This window comes from Athene cunicularia, assembly GCF_003259725.1.
Source record: "Athene cunicularia isolate RWA chromosome 26 unlocalized genomic scaffold, athCun1 chr26_part1, whole genome shotgun sequence".
Taxonomy (NCBI): domain Eukaryota; kingdom Metazoa; phylum Chordata; class Aves; order Strigiformes; family Strigidae; genus Athene; species Athene cunicularia.
The window spans coordinates 2,036,691-2,053,517 of record NW_020799136.1 but is presented as its reverse complement, the minus strand read 5'-3'; the positions used below and the strand labels follow the sequence as shown (position 1 = coordinate 2,053,517).

Sequence of the window (16,827 nt, the reverse complement as noted above, 5' to 3'; positions counted from 1 at the left end):
AGGAAAAAAAAAAAAAAGGGTGGAGAAAAAAAAATTCAGTTTGGCAGTTATCTCCTGCCTGGAAGTTCTCCCGAGACCGCTGCAGAAGGTGGTCACCACCATGTTTTAATTAACAATCCGCACGCGTTCCAGCTGTTTGACAATTGTAGCTGAGCTTGTAGGAGCAACAGGGGGGATGTTTTTTTTTTTCCTCTCCAATTTCCACACTTAAATCCTTTCTTGCTTTAACTGTGCCCACATGCAGTTGTACACCTGAGTAAGTATGATACTCGCATTGAATCAATACTATGATTTATGCATAAAAGCCCAGAAACCCTGCAAAACAATTGTGCAAGTAATTTTTCATGAACCAGACTTAAAGCACTTGCCAACAGGCTAAATTACCCTCTTGTTAAGTGTTGTATTTTGTTCTTCCTTCTTTCTTCTCCATGTATGCCTTAATATTGATAAGTGTTCTCTAGCATGAGAGAACATTTGCATTTTTTGCTAAACATCATGTGGTTGAACACATCAAAGGGTCCTTTTGTTCTTTCCCCTATTACATATTCCCTCAAATTCGGGACTTGATTTTGAAGATAGCTGCGTGTGTCATGGCTGGAGGTTCTGTTCTGGGGTTCGTTAATAAAGGCTCAGCCCTCGGTAGCCTCCGAGCGGTTCGCCTCTACACGCAATGTGCCGTGGAAAGCCTCTCCCTGTAATGTTTGAGGAAGATGTTTGCGCTGAGGTTTCCTTTTGATTCTACGCTGTGCAGAGCTGACGCAGTGGCTTCCCTGCCTGTGGTTAGACTTCAAGTAGCTGCAGCAAATCAAATTAATGATATTAACAATTTCTTTCCTTCCTTGTGTGGCTGCTTACAGATGTTGACTGTTCTTTGTTTTCAAGAATTCGGTTCCTTTCGGTCTCACTGCCAGCTCTTTCCCATGCTTTTGGTGCCCGCCTTCACTTGCCCTTCTTGATTCTGGAGACAGAAAACGTACTTGGCCTGAAAGCAGGAGCCGTGTGGTGTGTGTGCCTCTGGCGTGTGCACACGCGTGTGCTGCCCCTTCCCCACTGCCGTCACACACCGAGCCCTGGGACGTGCTTTGGGAGGGACGCTCCGTCGGACGGGAGACGCTCCGTGGTTGGGTTTCAGGCACCGATCCTCTGTGTGTGCCTGGGGCTCCCCCAACACATCTTGGGGCTCCAGCAGGGCTAAGAAACGCCGACACGGGGGCACAGCACCCTCCTGCCGCGGGCGAGAGGCTGAGCCTGAGCCTCGTGGTTCCCGGTTGCCAGCTCGGTGGTGGCTTCTGCAGAGCCGGGCTGGGCAATCTCTGACAGAAACCAGACAATCCACCATTTGAAAGCAAATGAAAACAGGTTTGGAAGATTGATTCCCTACACATAAACACCGGCCAGATGAGATAATGGGATGCTTTGGCCAGCTGCCTCCTTCCCCTGCCCCTTCCCTGGCCCTGGGGAGCCCGGCCCCAGCACAGCCACGAGCGAGCGGCCGCAGGGAAGCAGCAGAGGGAGAGGAGCAGTTCTGGGCTTTAATACACCTCGTCTTTCTCTAAAAATGCCACCTATTAAGAAGAATCAGACTTTAACAATCTTGTCTGTCAGAAACAAATTGCTACTGCAACATCAATGTTCCCCAGCTTAGTTAATGTTTATTTAAATGTCCATTTTCTACTGACAGATAAAATATTGAACTGTTTTGTTGCTATTGTTGTTTTTAAAAGTCCTCGAATATGAAGGCGCCTGAGGCCAGCATTTCATTCTCATTATGTTATGACATTTTTTTTTTTCCCCTACATAATTTGAATAACACTCTGTTTAACTCAACAGCTGGAGGGGGATGGCTTTTTCTTTAAACTTGAGAAAGTGAAGCTCGTTCTGTAAAAACCTCCAGTCTTCAGCAAGACAAAAAGTAAAAAGTCTGGTGTGGGTAGCCAAGTGCTCATTTTCCCTAAACACCTTTACACCGTTCCTGGAGATTATCACCCAGGGTTTTTATTTACTGCAGTGATTAGGATGGCGTATCCACTCGGAGAGGAAAGTGGTTAGCACGAAGGGTGTTTTGATGGCATGTGCACCTTTCCATTAGGAGACAGATTGATAGTTGCCCACTCTTGGTTTTCTACCTCTTAAGGATCATTATGATCAATTAGCCTTCCCGTGCCTAGCACCAGCTGTAGGGTTTCAGCCGGTTGTTTTTGAATCAAGCTTAACATCTCATGGCGTGAACTAAAGCAGATATTTAAGAGGAGGCAATCCCATCCTGGCTTGATTTAAAGACTAAGTGAATTCCTTTCAGGCGTCCGTGTTCTATGCTGCTCTCATCCCTGGCCATGCTGCGAGGCACATTGCAGAGCCCCGAGGAAAGCTCCTGTTGGCCTCCGTCGGCATCACTTTGCATCCAGGCTAATCCAGCCCCGATGGCCGTGGGCTGAGTGTTCAGTGGCCCAAACCTTATCCTTCATCCCACGTTTCAGAAGAGCAACAGGTCCTTACAAAGTCCAAATCTCAGTGGGAGCCAAATGGATTTTATCCTCCCTAAGACAGCATCACTTTTAAAACGGGATTTCTAGGGCACTTTAGATTTTTTTACCACCCTTCTCGTGCCTTAACCACAAAGCATCCCTTCCTCCCTGATCATATGCAAGTTGAAATGAAAGTCAGATTTGATTCGGGTTTTCTTAAATCTTACTTCTCACTGCTCCTCTGGGCACATTATTGAAACTGCAGGCACTCTTCCCCATTTAAGGAGTTAATGAGAGTCATTTTAAACTCTTGAAACATACTCAAGGTTTACCTGCTATTCAGAAATATATTTCCAAGGTCTCCCAAACAGCTCGGCTCTCTAAGGCAGTTTTAGGAGCGGTTTACCGTGCTGTTTTGCTAAATGACTGCACGGCATATTCCAGTATTCCTGTGTTTTACTTTGCCTCTGTGTAAAATACACGTATTTCAGAGTTCGCTGGTCCTTGAGGTCACTCCAGACTTCAGCCTTCAGCCACATTAACGATTGTTAATTGGATCTGGTCACCTTCAAGTCAAGGTCAATACACAACGATTTCGTTTTCATTTTTGCATAACCTTGTGTCTATCTGATGGCTTGTGTTTTCTCCTACAGAGCCTGAGCCCGCTCCGTTTTGTTAAGAACTCAGACACCCCATACCAGTAGTGCTGATTCCAGATTAAACCTCTTTCACGTTTCATAACTCGCTCCCACTTCACTGCAGGCTCCCAGATGTTGCACCCGGTTCCATCCTTGGCTGCAGGCGAGCAGCAGCTGGGCTAAGGGCGGCCAAAGCGGCCGCTCCCACGGGGCTGTCCCGTTCCTTTCTTTATGTCAACATTATCCAAAAACTGTGTAAACACGTCAGTAGAAAAAAAAATAAATTGAGGTGTTACAGTAGTTTCCCATTTTCTTTCACACCAAGTCTCGCTTCCAGATTCGCAGAGCACTCACAATTAGCACAAAAGTCAATGCAGGCTTTATTTAATTTAATTAATTAATCCGTCACTACGAAAGTTTGAAGAGAAATGGAGGAGCATATCGAAAATACAGGATCCAGTAATTTATGAGTTATGGCATAAAACCAGTAGCAATTTTTCTCAGAATATGATTTACAGACGGGGTGTAGGGTAGCAGAAGCGAGTGCCCTAAAGCCGTAAAACAAGGTTGCTCACCGGCAGGACCGTGCTTCAGTCTGACAGCAGTTCACATTTTCTTAGAACACAGAAATCAATGTCACAGGGAGTTGCAGCCACCAAAAAGCCAGTCCAAAGCTGCCAGAGCATCACTGCAGTGCGGAGGAGGCAGAGCCCGTCTCGAGGGCACGTATGGAAGGAGCAACATGAAATGACTGCTCTGATGGGGGAGCATCCTGTCCTCCACCCTGACAGATTGTGTTAGCTTAGGCACCGGAATTATCTCACTGTGTCTTTATTATTGTGACTCGCGTGCCTGACCTCAGCTGGGCAAGCGTGAGGGAAAATCAGCATTTTAAATCTTAAAAAGAGGAGAAACTTTCCAAGGTCTAGTGGTGATGGTATTGCAATGGACTCAGAGTTTGCTGGCTGGGTCTCAGAAGGCTCCGACGCTGAACCAAGCAGTTGTTTATCAGGACCTCATCCGAGCCTGACCATCAAGGCAGAGCTCTCACCTTCACCAGGGTTTTGATAAGATTTCCAGATTTCCTTCTGGGTTGAGCCCCAACATGTGCAGAAAGAGCCTTTCTCACCTCACTTGGGCTTTTCATTTCCATTTCATCTCATGAGCTTGGGAAGTGTTAGAAGATGAACGGAGAGTGAAAATTATTTTTATCCAAATGAATCCGAACCTTACAGCAGTGCTGGGTTCCGAGTATGGGTGTCCTTCATCTGTTTATGTTCTCTCCTAAGCCACTGGCTCAGAACAGGTCAGCAGCCATCATTTCTGTGACCTCTGAATTGCTAAACTCTTCTCACTTCTGACTGTCTCTTGCTGGGTCCAGAAAAATAAAAGGTTTCCTACTAAATCCTTTGCAGGGCAAGAAAGAAATCTATCCCCAGGGGAGAAGAGGCAGCAAAGGAGAAAATAAACTCTCAGATTAAATTTTAAAATTGCTTTATTAACACTTTTTTTCTTTTTAAACCTTAACTCCCCTGTGAACTTACACATCTTGAAACCTTTCTATTTCTTAATAGTACTCTCTCATTTAAACCACAATAAAAAGATAAACGTCGAGGGAAGAATGAAAGTGTCTGTAATTCCCCCTTAACCCTTTACAAAATTGCTATGGAGACAACAAATGTAATATTTCAGTGGTCATTCTGCACCCGCATGGACAGAGCTTTATTCGCAATTGTAAATGCAGGAAAATTACCGTCTTGTGGACAGTCCACGGAGGAAAAACTTCTCTGTGAAGACACCGGTTGGGCCCCTCTGGGGTGCCTGGTGCTGAGCCTGGTTCCCGCCCCGCAGCAGCGCAGGAGTGAGCTCTCTCTTCTTGGCCAGCGCCCAGCAGCAGTGCCCGTCGCTTCCCGTGGAACGAAAATAATGGACACAAATTCAGTCCCGGGTGCAGAGGAACTAATTGCCTCTGGGCTGATTTAAGCCCCAAGCCTTTAACTGGTGCAAACAAACACCCCCCCTTCTTTTCTTCCAGGCAAGTCACTGGAAATACCTTAAAGCATTTACATGGTGCTGATGGGTCATCTGGGTTACGGTGACATTTTCTGCTTTGCAGGCAGACACCTGAGCAGATTATAGTTATTACAGCACAAAGCCACTCAAATCGCCCCTTGTTCTGGGTACCGAAGTGGAAGCGAACTTAATCCTCGGATGTTCAATTCATTGCTGTTTGCAAATAGACATTATAACTTCATTTATCCTCCCGTGTGCCCACTCCCTGCGGGGTGAATGCAGCTGGTCTCCCACTGGGCTCGGGAATCCGCCCGGATTTGGCCCCTTTTGCCGGGGAGACCCGGGCTCCATCGGCGTCTGCCGGCGGGTGACAACTGCCGGGTGCCAGAGTCACCGGGAGCCGTCCCTGCCTGCCTGGGGCGAGAGGAGCCTCGGTGCCAGATCCCCCCGGCGCCGAGGGGCATTGCCTGCGGCGCTGGCTGCCGGAGCGGGTTTCCCACCACAACCACCTGGCACTTGCCAATTCCTCACCAGCAGCGCTCTCCGGTCTTTAAAGCATCGTACGACGTGTATTTATTTTTCCTTTCATTTCCATAGGCTGTGTGTACCCTACGCACATCACTGACAGTGATTAATGCCTTTCACAGTTTGATTCCATGGAAATTGCCTGCGCCAAAAAGCTCAATGTATTTCCTTAAACAAATCAAGTGTAATAAATATTAATGCACGGTGTCCTCACTGTACGTTAAGTCTGGATCTTTGTAGCTAATGATTTGGATGGCTGATAAACTGGTATTTAAATATTTTATGCAGAAGGAGCTCTGTCGCTAAGGGAGCATGTACACAAGACAGTGGGTGCAGGTGAGCTCCAGCTGCTCACACCCTGGCGCTGCACTCGCAAAGTCCTCTCCTAAGTCCCCAGCCCACCCAGGGCTGTCCCTCCCTTCCCCTTCCCCTTCCCCTTCCCCTCCAGCAGTGGGCTCACCGTGCCTTCAAAGAACAAAATGCATCTGCCCTGTCGGCAGTGAAACCTGCGGAGGAGCCAGAAGCCGGGATGGCCACAGCTCTCGGGGGGCTCCTTGCCCCCTCCCTGCCCCAGGGTGTCCTGGAGTCCTGCACCACGACGGGCAGCAGGACACTGAGCGTGTGGAGTTAGTGTTTTCCTTTTGGAGGACTGGCATTAACGCGGTAGAGGCTCCCTGTGACTTTGCCCTCTTTCCCTCTCTCCTGTGCTCTCTGGAAGCAGCAGTTTGACAGGGCTGGGGCCTGGAAGCGTGGGCTGGACGCCCGCTTTAAATCACTCCCGACAGCTCTGCGGTCAGTGGCAAGAGCACCTCGCAGAGCTGCTGCGTGTGCGGCGCAGGGTTTGTCCCCGGGCAGAGCTGGGGGGATGCTGCCTTGGTTTTTTGAGTTGTTTTCCTTCCCATTTATTTCTGGTTGGGAACTGGCGGGGTGCGGGCTGCTGGGCTGACACGGCCGGGTTAAACGGGGCCTTCACTGGGGGACACCTCGCCCCAACTGGGGATGCTTTAACACATCCCGCCCAGCCCCGAGCAGGGCTGCAGCTCAGCGCCTCCTTCTCAGGCTGTTTGAAAAGGTGCTGAACACAGAAGGTGTGTGTGGAGTAGAGATCAAACCAGTGCCAGGATTGGTCCTTTCTCTACAGTCTCCCTGTGCTTTTTTTCTTACAGGTTTTCATGGTCCATCAATTTGCAATGAACCTGAGCAGAGGAGGAGAAACGCTGTTTAATTCAGGGTAACCGAGCACCCCTGTGGGGAGCACAGGCCACCGTCTGCTGGGCTGTTCTCTGCGTCGGGAACCACCAGACAGCTTTTGGTGCGAGCTGTGCCACGTGGGGAGATGCCAGCTGCTGAGAGAGGGGAGGTAAGTGGATATTTCTTGGGTAATATCACCTGGCAAGACATTCCAAAGGCTTAAATCCTCCCTGTTTCCTTGGCTCTCAGAGTCACAGGCTTAGCCACAGCTTTGTGACTAGTCCTTGATACCCGAAAAATACCCCACGAGGCTTTCAAATGAGTCTAAGCACGGGCCGAGTCCATCGGTGTGTTGGAACAGGACACACGCAGTGATCACCAAAGTGGGTTGGAAAGGACCCTGTACTCTGCAATCCCTCTTTCCTCTTTTCATTTCACATCCCCGTTGAAGATTTTCCCCTCTGTGATATATTAATGTCAAATATTGACTCCCCAGATTCTGTGATTGATAGAACTCAAACATATTAGTCTTATTACATCCTATATACTTTAATTAACTTCAGCAGGCGATGTTAATCAGCTTGAATGCTGAGACGTGGAGCAGCTAAGCAAATGAAAGGAAGATGGAAAAATATCTCTGTACGTTATCTACCCATGTGTATAGCTCCTACTCCCAAGCCAGGCACATTTAGAAGCTCGTTTTTTGAACCGAAACCTGTACACGGGGTATTTGATACCAGGTTGCTTCAGTGTAAGTTAAAAGAGATGTTAAAAAAATACAGTAGTGTTATCAAGTTACAGGAACCATTGAAAAGAAGCGCTATTTAAAGTGATGATGTTTCTAAGAAAGTGTCAAACTGGAGGGATTTCAGTGCAGGCTCGTGTCTTCACAAGGCGGTGTGTGAGCTCACATGTAAGCCTCACGTACCAAAATTTAGTGTTTCTGATGGGAAAAGTGGAGTCAGGCTCATGTCCTCAAGAGCCGGTGTTTTAACTTTATAATCACCATCAAAAGTGCTTTAAAGAAAACCCAAGTTACCCCACAGCCTTGGAATAATGTGCACTCGTGGGAAATAGGGTTTAATATTTTGAGGCTGCCTTACGTCCTTGGCAATATTCCTTAATTCCGTTATCGTACCTTTGTGTTTTCCTCGAGCCGTATAAATATACCGTCAGCATTTGAAGTCTCGCTAAACTTTTAGCTCTGATAATAAACGACGTTGTGATTTGTGTATCAAGGTGAAGAGCTAAACACCTTGGTCTAGTACAGCAAATGTTTCCAGCAGGTGATTCATCTGTCTCATTGGGGGATCCACTGGGTTCATTAGTTGATGTCCCTGGTTCAGTAGATGGCACTTTTGATTAAATAAGTGATGTATTATCATTTTGGTTCTAAATGAATGATTCATTATTTCCATTGGATAATTTACCCACTGCTGAGTAGCCTGGGCTCAGTTCATCAGGCAGCGTGCCTGGGAGTTTTTCTGTGAGCCTTACGTAAGCATCGGCACTAACTCTACCTGCTTGGCTTGTATGTTCACGGCGTTATCAAACTCTGCACCGAGAAGCACTTTATATGCACAGCGTAATGTGAAAAATGTCCAATACGTTATGCAAATAGAATCGACTGTTTCTGGACTTGCAAAAAGCACAAACGTGAAAATATTGTTTGCGATTTATTTCAGTTTTAACAGTCCTTGCGTACACGTGGTATTTAGTAATTTCTATAAAACGCCTCGTCGCCACGTACCCTGGCTCAGGGTACACCGGGGAGTCGCTTCACCCATCAGTGAAACGCAACAGGGTGTGAGTCAGCAGCTGCTGGTACGCGCACGGATCCTGCAGCCTGCGCCGGGCTGGGGTTTGACAGCTGTTCCGACAAGGATCCCTCGCCCAGGCCAGCGGCGCTGTTACTGCCACGCTGCCTTTCACAACCAATAGTCTTCACCATGGCACGGTGCACAGCTCCTTGAGAAGGGGGGGGGAAAAGTTCCGCGCAATCATGGACACGAAGATCAGTAGGGAGTGAATCAGGCAGAGGTTTGTGTTGCCACGTTCCATCAGCCCCTTCCATCTGATCCCCCCAGCGTGACTCCTCTGTCTCCAGCCGGGCTGGGGCCGCCCCAGCTGATCCCGCTGCTGGCAGCCCCTCGTCCCGAGCCCCGGGGTGGGTACGGGGGAGACCCAGAGACAAAAGATTAATGGTAGAGAGGGGAAAATATTGCAGAAGTGGCTGGAGAAGGACAGTTGTGATGTCCTCCACTTGCCTCGCAGAGCCCAGCGTGCGTCTTGTGTGAAGTTTTCTGCTCCCAAACGCCCTGAAGAGCCCCTCTGCCTCCCTGGCAGCACCCAGCAAGGCCACGCTGTGGTGGGGACAGGGACGGGGCCGTCCCCAGCCCCCCTGGGTGGGCGGGGAGATTGCCTGGGCTGGAGTCTGGCCAGGACACTGGGACGAGCCAAAAAGCATCGCCCTGGGACAGAGGGTTCCGATTTAGTTTGGTCTGCTGTAGCCAACTGTACCCAGCCCAGTAACGACATCTCCTCTACATCTTGCAGCTGTGTAAATCATTCTGCCTTTAATTACTGAAACATGGTATTACATACGTGCAGCATAGAGTAATCGCAAGTAGATGGAACTTTGCCCTGAAATTAATACTTAATCTCCCGTTTTAGTGTTGGTTTTTTTTTTTTTCACTTGCTGAATGCTGTGACCTTGTAGTTCATACTGTTCGTGGGACTCTGCTCCACATTAGAAGCTGTCTTCAGGAGCAGAAATTGTGTGAGAAACCTGGAATGTTAAAGCAGCGAGATTTAATTTAGATAGCAAGGGCTGATCATTGAGACGTCTTTTGTACGATACTGAACTTTCCACGTTAACAACGAACAAGCAAGCCGCAGCCCTGGAGCAGAACGAATGGCGGCGCAGCAGAACACGCGGTGGCACCGGGCGCGTCCTTCCCGCCGGAGCCACGCGGGTTCCTCAGCCCCAGGGGACAGTCCCGGGGGGCAGGAGCTCCTGCCCCGGGGTTGGGGATCTGCCGCCTGTGCAGCCCCCCCCGGGCAGGGGCTGGGGGCTCCGTCCCGCCGCCGCTCCGCAGCCCAGGTGCCCTTTGCAGCCGGTTACCTCATCTCTCGCCGTCACCTTTCTCAATCGGGGAAACCATCCCTCCCGCTTCCACAGCCTCTGACCGTCTAGCTTTTTTTAGAGTATGAATTTATCGGAACAAAGACTGTCTCTTCCTATGTGTATTGAGAGCATCTGGCACCAATTATGAATCAGGCTTCTAAGTGCTTAAATACTATAAATGCAAACCAAAACTGCCAAAAAATCTTTTTTTTTTTTTTTTTCCTCTCTATGCAGCTGGGTGAATTTCTGCCATCTTGTTATCATAAACGACCTTGGGTTTTGACTTTGTGATTTACTTGACATAAATTTAGTGGGTGCAAACATAAAGTTAACTCCTTTGATATTGCCATATGAAATGTTCAGCTCTGCATATAAAACACTTGCCCACACTTCTCCTGATCAATTTGCCCGGCAGCCTGGAAGCTGTCAGTATTCCAGATAGGTTTAACTTCAGACCTGAAGATATAACTGTTCCTCAAGTTCAAGCAAACTTTTTTTTTTTTTTTTCTTTTCTTAATCTTGGTAATCAATAAAATGCGATTGATTTTTATAAGCATAAATCATAAGTGCCTTTTAGTGCTCGGAGAGTACATCCAGTCTTGGTAATGAGACCGAATGATCTACTCTTTGTTTTGCTATATGAGCTGTTTGTCACGTTGAAGAGGCTGCTGTGAATGACTCACTTCACTTTGAAGAGAGATTTATTTTTGTAAACCATTATTCCTTTCCTCGCAAAAACATATTCCCCCACACATATCTTGGTGGTATAATTTAAATTCATGTTTCCCTGAAGGCTGTGGAGGGCGCGACCCGGGGTGCCGGTCCCTCGTCCCCGTGGTCCCGGCTGCTCTCAGCGCTGCCCGCGTTGGGGTTTCTCACTGGGTAAATGCTGGCAGGACTCTTGGCTGAGTGTGCACAGGCACACACGGTCCCAGTGCGTCGCTGGGAGTGCTGGTACAAATTACTCCCAAATGAGAAGAAGTGTAAGCAACACTTGTATAACATGAGAGTATTATCTTTTTGCCACTCCAGTGGTACAGTTTATTTTGTTCAGAAGGAAACAGCCACGCTCAGAGGTATAAACCCCAACGTTTCCCTTCCCGGCTGGTCGCAGGTCGTCTTCCGCCTTCACCCGGGGCTGCCCACAGGCAGAACTGCTGAAGGGTCACAACCTCCTGCCACGGCAAGGAGAGGGGCTGTTGGAGGGTGAGTGCTGCCAACTGCTGCGGACGGCTGTGGGGATGCAGGGATGTGGAAATGTGGGGATGCAGGGATGTGGGGATGCGGGGATGTGGGGATGTGGGGATGTGAGGATGTGGGGATGTGGGGATGCCATTTCCCCCGGCTGGAGCTGGCTGCACCCCTGGAGAGGCTGGGCAGGGCCTCCCCAGGGCCATGTTTGCTGCTGGGCTGCAGGAGCCAGCTCCTCGCTTACACCGTGTTCAGTTTCTTTCACGGTTTGGCTTTGCCGCAGCCCGTGGAGAGCCACAGGCTCGGCTGCTTTTTAAAGCTTCACGTCGAGAAGCCATCTGAGTGATGTAATTCCCGGGAGGAGATGGGAGCGTGCGTAGCCTTGAACTTATCAAGCTGAAGTTGTTCGTGCCCCTCTCTTTTCTGAGCTCTGCTCAATGGAAAACAGGTCAGCTGCTGCTCCGTAAGCATCTAGATAGTTCAGAGATCTGGTTTTCTGTAGTTTGTTGGGTTTTGTCCTGTGGTAGGACTTTTGTCACAGTGAGAGCTGGAGAAGAGGGCTCTTCTTTTGAAATTCATTTATATAAAAAGTAATATCTACCTTGTCTGGGATCTTCTTCTTGACAGTGACTTATAACTGATGTTTCAAAAAATATGCAAAAATTCCTGCAATGTCTCTAGCCTGTCAGCAATATATGCAAGAAAATTGCTTCCTGACCTCCATCATTTCATAACCCGAAGCATGAGGACTCATAATCTCAGCAACTGTATATGCTACAGTTCCTGAAGCTGCAGATTCTCATCTTATTATTATGGACAGATTGGACGCCAAGTAGTTATAGCTTAATTTAAATGTCCATTCTAATCTTTACTCTTTACTCTTTATCTTTAATCTTTACTCTTTGAAGTAAACAACCTATTTGCAAAATGAAATACTTAAAACAAACTATGAGGGTTTTTCTGGGGGGAAATTTAGACCTAGAATTATTTATATTAGCTGGTCAGATTGGTAGCTGTTTTATTTGCGAAGTTAAAAGCTTTTCAGACAGCTTTCTTTTCCTTCAGAGCACAAATATAAGAGCAGAGACCAGTTTGTCTTAATGTTTTCTGGATGGAAACAGATGGTCTTACGGCTCTGTGCTAATGAAGAGTGTATTAGAGGTGAACATTTAATTTTAGCTGGCTGTTTTCTTGGGTTTGTATGTTTGTCTCCACCCCACACATCATTTACAGACACGTCTCACCTCTAGGTGCCAGGTTTGGGCAATTCGTGGTAAGAATTTTCTTCTACATTTTGCTCAGCGTTGGTTACCTTCCCCCCACCCCGGACCCCCATGGGACGTGTCCCCCTGCTCTCGCCGCCGCCTGCCCGGGTCCCCGTTCAGTTACTGCGGAACCTACCGATTATTTCTGTGTCTGCTCTGATCCATATCTATCCGCGTTACTGTTGTTTCCAGCATCTAACCAATAAGGACAAGAACCTTCAGCCAGTTCCCCTACCTGGCAGGGAACATTTACTTCGTATTGGGTGAATGTTGAGCAAACCATGGGAAGTCCGGATTAACAGAGCTGAATAAATCTACCCCAAGACCTTCCTTCTTTCCGTTTTTCTAATCAGGAATGTTGTCATCTTCTCTGACAGATTACTAATGCTACACACAAGCATGTCGTAGAGATTGTGTTTCCTCATTCAGGGATTTTTTTTGTCCTGATAAACAGACTGGCATAGACAAGTTACCCCCGTCACTGCACGACTGTTTGCCTTTAAACTCAGCCAAATCTTGAGAGCCCCTGGCCCTGAGCCAGAAGACCTCTGTCATCGCTCTTGGCTCCTCCTCTGCAATCCATCATCGGTGACCCATCACCCCGGCAGCTACCAGAAGAAATCTGGCATCTGGCGCATGTTTTTATCCCGTCCCAGGTTCTGGTGTCTTTCCTTTATCTTCGTGTCTGGCTCAAAGCAGCTGAAGCAGAGAGGGATCTTTCTGTTGAATTCAGCAAGCTTTGAGTTAGGCTTTTCTTTCCTTAGATATGTCTTCTTCATATTTATTTTTAATGTTCTTTTGTGTAAGGGAACAGAAATTAACCTTCTCTCTGTTTATTCTGTATCTTACCCCATCTATTCTATATGTTGTCTTTACAGATTATTTATTTCTATCTGTTTATCTTACATATTCCTTCTCCTCAGCATTTCTCAAATTATGAGCTGGCTTGTGAGGGCTGGTAATTTATGAGATGTGGAGCATTTCACAGCTAGGTCAGCAGTTCAGTTAACCTAGTTTAGTGATGAGTAAAAGTTACAAAAAGCTGAGCTCTCAGGTTGAGGTGGACCAGGGCTCTGGACTGCACACAGCCACGGAGGGGATGGTTTTGGTTGTAACACAACGGGGAGCGTGGTGAGACCCCCAGACAGGTCCTCTCCTTCTCCCCTCTGTGTCAGGTCCCTGCATCTCCCTGCGATCCACCCAGGTGAGCCCCAGAATGTCTTGTGAAGTGCAGGGAGCAGCAGCCTGGTATTTTTTGGGCACCTTGGCAGCCGGGATAGGAGTAGCTGAGCACAGTTACACTCTGCAGAGCACAGTGGCCGTTGGGGTGACAGAACGTGGGATGGATCGTGGACCCTTCCATCACCCCGTGCGACCCAAGAGGCTGGGAGTGAGGCAGTTGTCTCTTTCATCCCCGTGTGCTTTTTTTGCTCAGGAGACAGAGCCGATACGATCATGTAATCGGTGCTCGCACTGCCCCGTCGGACGCGAGAGTGGCCAAGCTGGGGCAGGGGCCGGGGCCCCCCAGCAGGACACCCTTGCTCGCAGCTGGAGCCCCCACACCTCGCTGCCCCAGAGCTCGGCTCTGCCCTGAAGTACCCCCACCCCGGGGCCATCCCTCCTCTTCCACCAGATCAGCTCAGGGTGGCGAGCTGGGAGCAGAGGGGCGCTGGGTGGGAGCAGCCTCCCCTGGCAGGGCTTTGGGAAGCCCCCCGCTCTCTGTAGCAGCTCTGAGGCTGGCGCCGCTCTTGCAGTAAGGATAAAAACCGTGAGGTGTGAGGAACGGATGAAATGCAGGGGAGCTGGGGAGGTCTGTAGCCGGCCCAGGGTCAAGGGCATGGCCAGGCAGGGCTCCTGGCAGCGCGGCGCTCAGCCGGAACCTCCAGGAGAGCAGGAGCCTGCGGGTTCAGGGGGTGCAGGGGGTGAGACCCCAGGCCTGTGGCACCCAGAGAGGCATCCGGGCTCCACAACTCTGCTTTCTGATGTGATGTATAAGCTGCTGCTTTAAATTATTCATTCGTTTGCCATAGTTTGTTTGTTTTATATTTAGTTTGACATGGTCTAGAGGTTGGAGTAATTTTCTAATTCACTGAATGATCTTTTTTTACTCTCCTAAGCACCTTCTCTGTCACACAAAAACAATTTTCAATCAAGAGTACAAAGCACCCACTTGCAGCCGATGGACTTTATTTCCTGTGAATATAATTTAGCAGCTTTGGATACATTTCATTTAAATACATTTGCATGGTGAGGCCGAGTTAGCCTTTGGCTTAGGGTGAACCAAACTCCTTTCCATGCAAATACTTACAGAAGGGAGTGACCCCTGTAGCATCCAGGTTAAATAGACTTTTGCATAATGGTGTGTGCTGTGAAATGCAATTAGAATATTTCTGCTTCTCCCTCTCTTGCTTTTTTTTTTTTTTTAAAAAAAAGGAAAGTCATTTAAGTGAAGCATTTGAGTGTTGTGCGTTTTTTTGTTGGTTGTTTTGTTCATTTCAAGCCCCACTGCACGAGTAGCATTGCAGTGGGAACTGCCCTGCTGGCAGTGACAGCCGCTGAGCCTGGGCAGAGCTCCTTCCCTGGGTCAGCCTGCAGAAAGAAACTCCATCATGCCACTTTCCTCCCCAGATTCTCTTCCACTGAGTAATTTATTAATTATAGCATGTCCGCTGGAGAACAAAACCTTGGCCTGTTTTTATTTTGAGTGTCATGGGATGAGCTTGCTTAGTAGCTGGGAGCAGAGAGTGTAAAGACCAGGCTGTAACAGGACAAATGATGTTTGGAAGAACAGTGGGTTTTGGTTTTCATTTAAAGCTATCAATGCACCTTACAGAGGAGAGAAAGGACCATTTTACAGATTGGAAAACTGAGACACGGGGAAAAGAAATGATTCAGTGAAGGTCGTACAAGAAGCGAGTCACTGTCTGTGATCCCCAGGGTATCTGCTAGAGTTTTGATTCTCATGTTTTTCTAATCTTCTGGCTGTAAATCATAACTTCAAAGAAATGGTGAGAGAGGATGAAAGTCTGCAGCCAATCTTGTATAGGAGGTTAGATACAATAATTTTGGCCTCAAATATATACAAATTAATGAAATATCATCCAGGCTGAGATAAGGATCAGAGGTTCTTGATCAGCCCATCATGTAATCAAACCTGTGAGACTGATACTTCATTTCCAAAGTTGTGTTTAGATACTTGCAAGGAAAATTAATTTTAAGCACTGCCAGAGAAGTTATTCTTACCAGCGGTAATTGCACCCAACCACAGGGCAAGAATAACATCATAAATTAGCAATCTAATCATAACAGTTTATATTTGCGGAGAACCCAGAATGACTGAACCACTGGTTTTTTTTTTTTTTAAAAAAAAAAATACTGCTAAAATGAGTGGGAGAGTAGGTGCATCTGAGAAAATCGAGACTTTGTCTGGGAGAGTCTGAGATGAAAAAGAAACTTGGAAGGAAAAGCGATTTGATCAGTTACTTTTAGCAAATAATCTGCTGAGCTCACTAGTGTCCATCTTCTTCAGAGAAGCACTTAGCGGCGGTGGCTGCCTTTTAAAATGGCTTGTGTGTGTGTGTGTGTGTGTGTTCAGCACCTTCTGCGAAGGAGGTTTGAGCTCTTGTCAGTAAACGCTAAATAAATTATAACAATAATTAAGAACCCGCCACTTTCTGGAAAGCCTTGCGCTTGCTCCACTTGGCTAAAGGTGAAAACGAGAGTGGCTGTTCGTGGGCAACGGCAGTTTGTCTGTGGCTCTGGTGAGTCGGAGTAAGGACCAGGGTCCGGACATGCTGCTCAGTGAAGCCCCTCACCAGGAATCCCCCAGCCCCAGCAGCTTTGTGAGTGTGGAGGAGGAACCGAGTCCTTTTCTAACGCCTTTAATGCCAGCAGGACAAGTTTCAGCTCCCGCTGGTTTTACCCGATGATAGAAACCCAACTACCTTGGAGTATCTTGGATGTGGCTGTGGTGGGATGGCCCTGGCTGGACACCAAAGCTGCCTCATCACTCCCCTCCTCAGCTGGAAGGGGGAGAAAATACAATGAAAGGCTTGTGGGTCAAGGTAAGGACAGGGGGATCCCTCAGCAGGGGCAAAAGAGACTCAACAGGCTCACGGGCCGCAGGGGAACCTCTGCTCCGGCTCCTGGAGCACGTCCTCCTCCTCCTCCTCCTCCTTCACTGACCCTGGGGTCTGCAGCCTTGTTTCTCTCATGTGTTCTCACTCCTCTCTCCAGCTGCAGTTGCTGTTGCACAGCAACTTTTCCCCTTCTTAAATACATTATCCCAGAGGTGCTCCCAGCTTCGCCGACAGGCTTGAACTGGGCCACCGACGGCTCCGTCCCAGAGCAGCAGGTGTTGGCTCCATTGGACATGCGGGCAGCTTCTAGAAGCTTCTCACAGAAGCCCCCCC

The 16,827-nt window shown here is 48.2% G+C and overlaps 1 pseudogene; it reads left to right on the top strand.

Moving 5' to 3' along the window:
* The window catches only part of LOC113488795, a 351,505-nt pseudogene that overhangs the window by 239,631 nt on the left and 95,047 nt on the right, over positions 1-16,827 (top strand).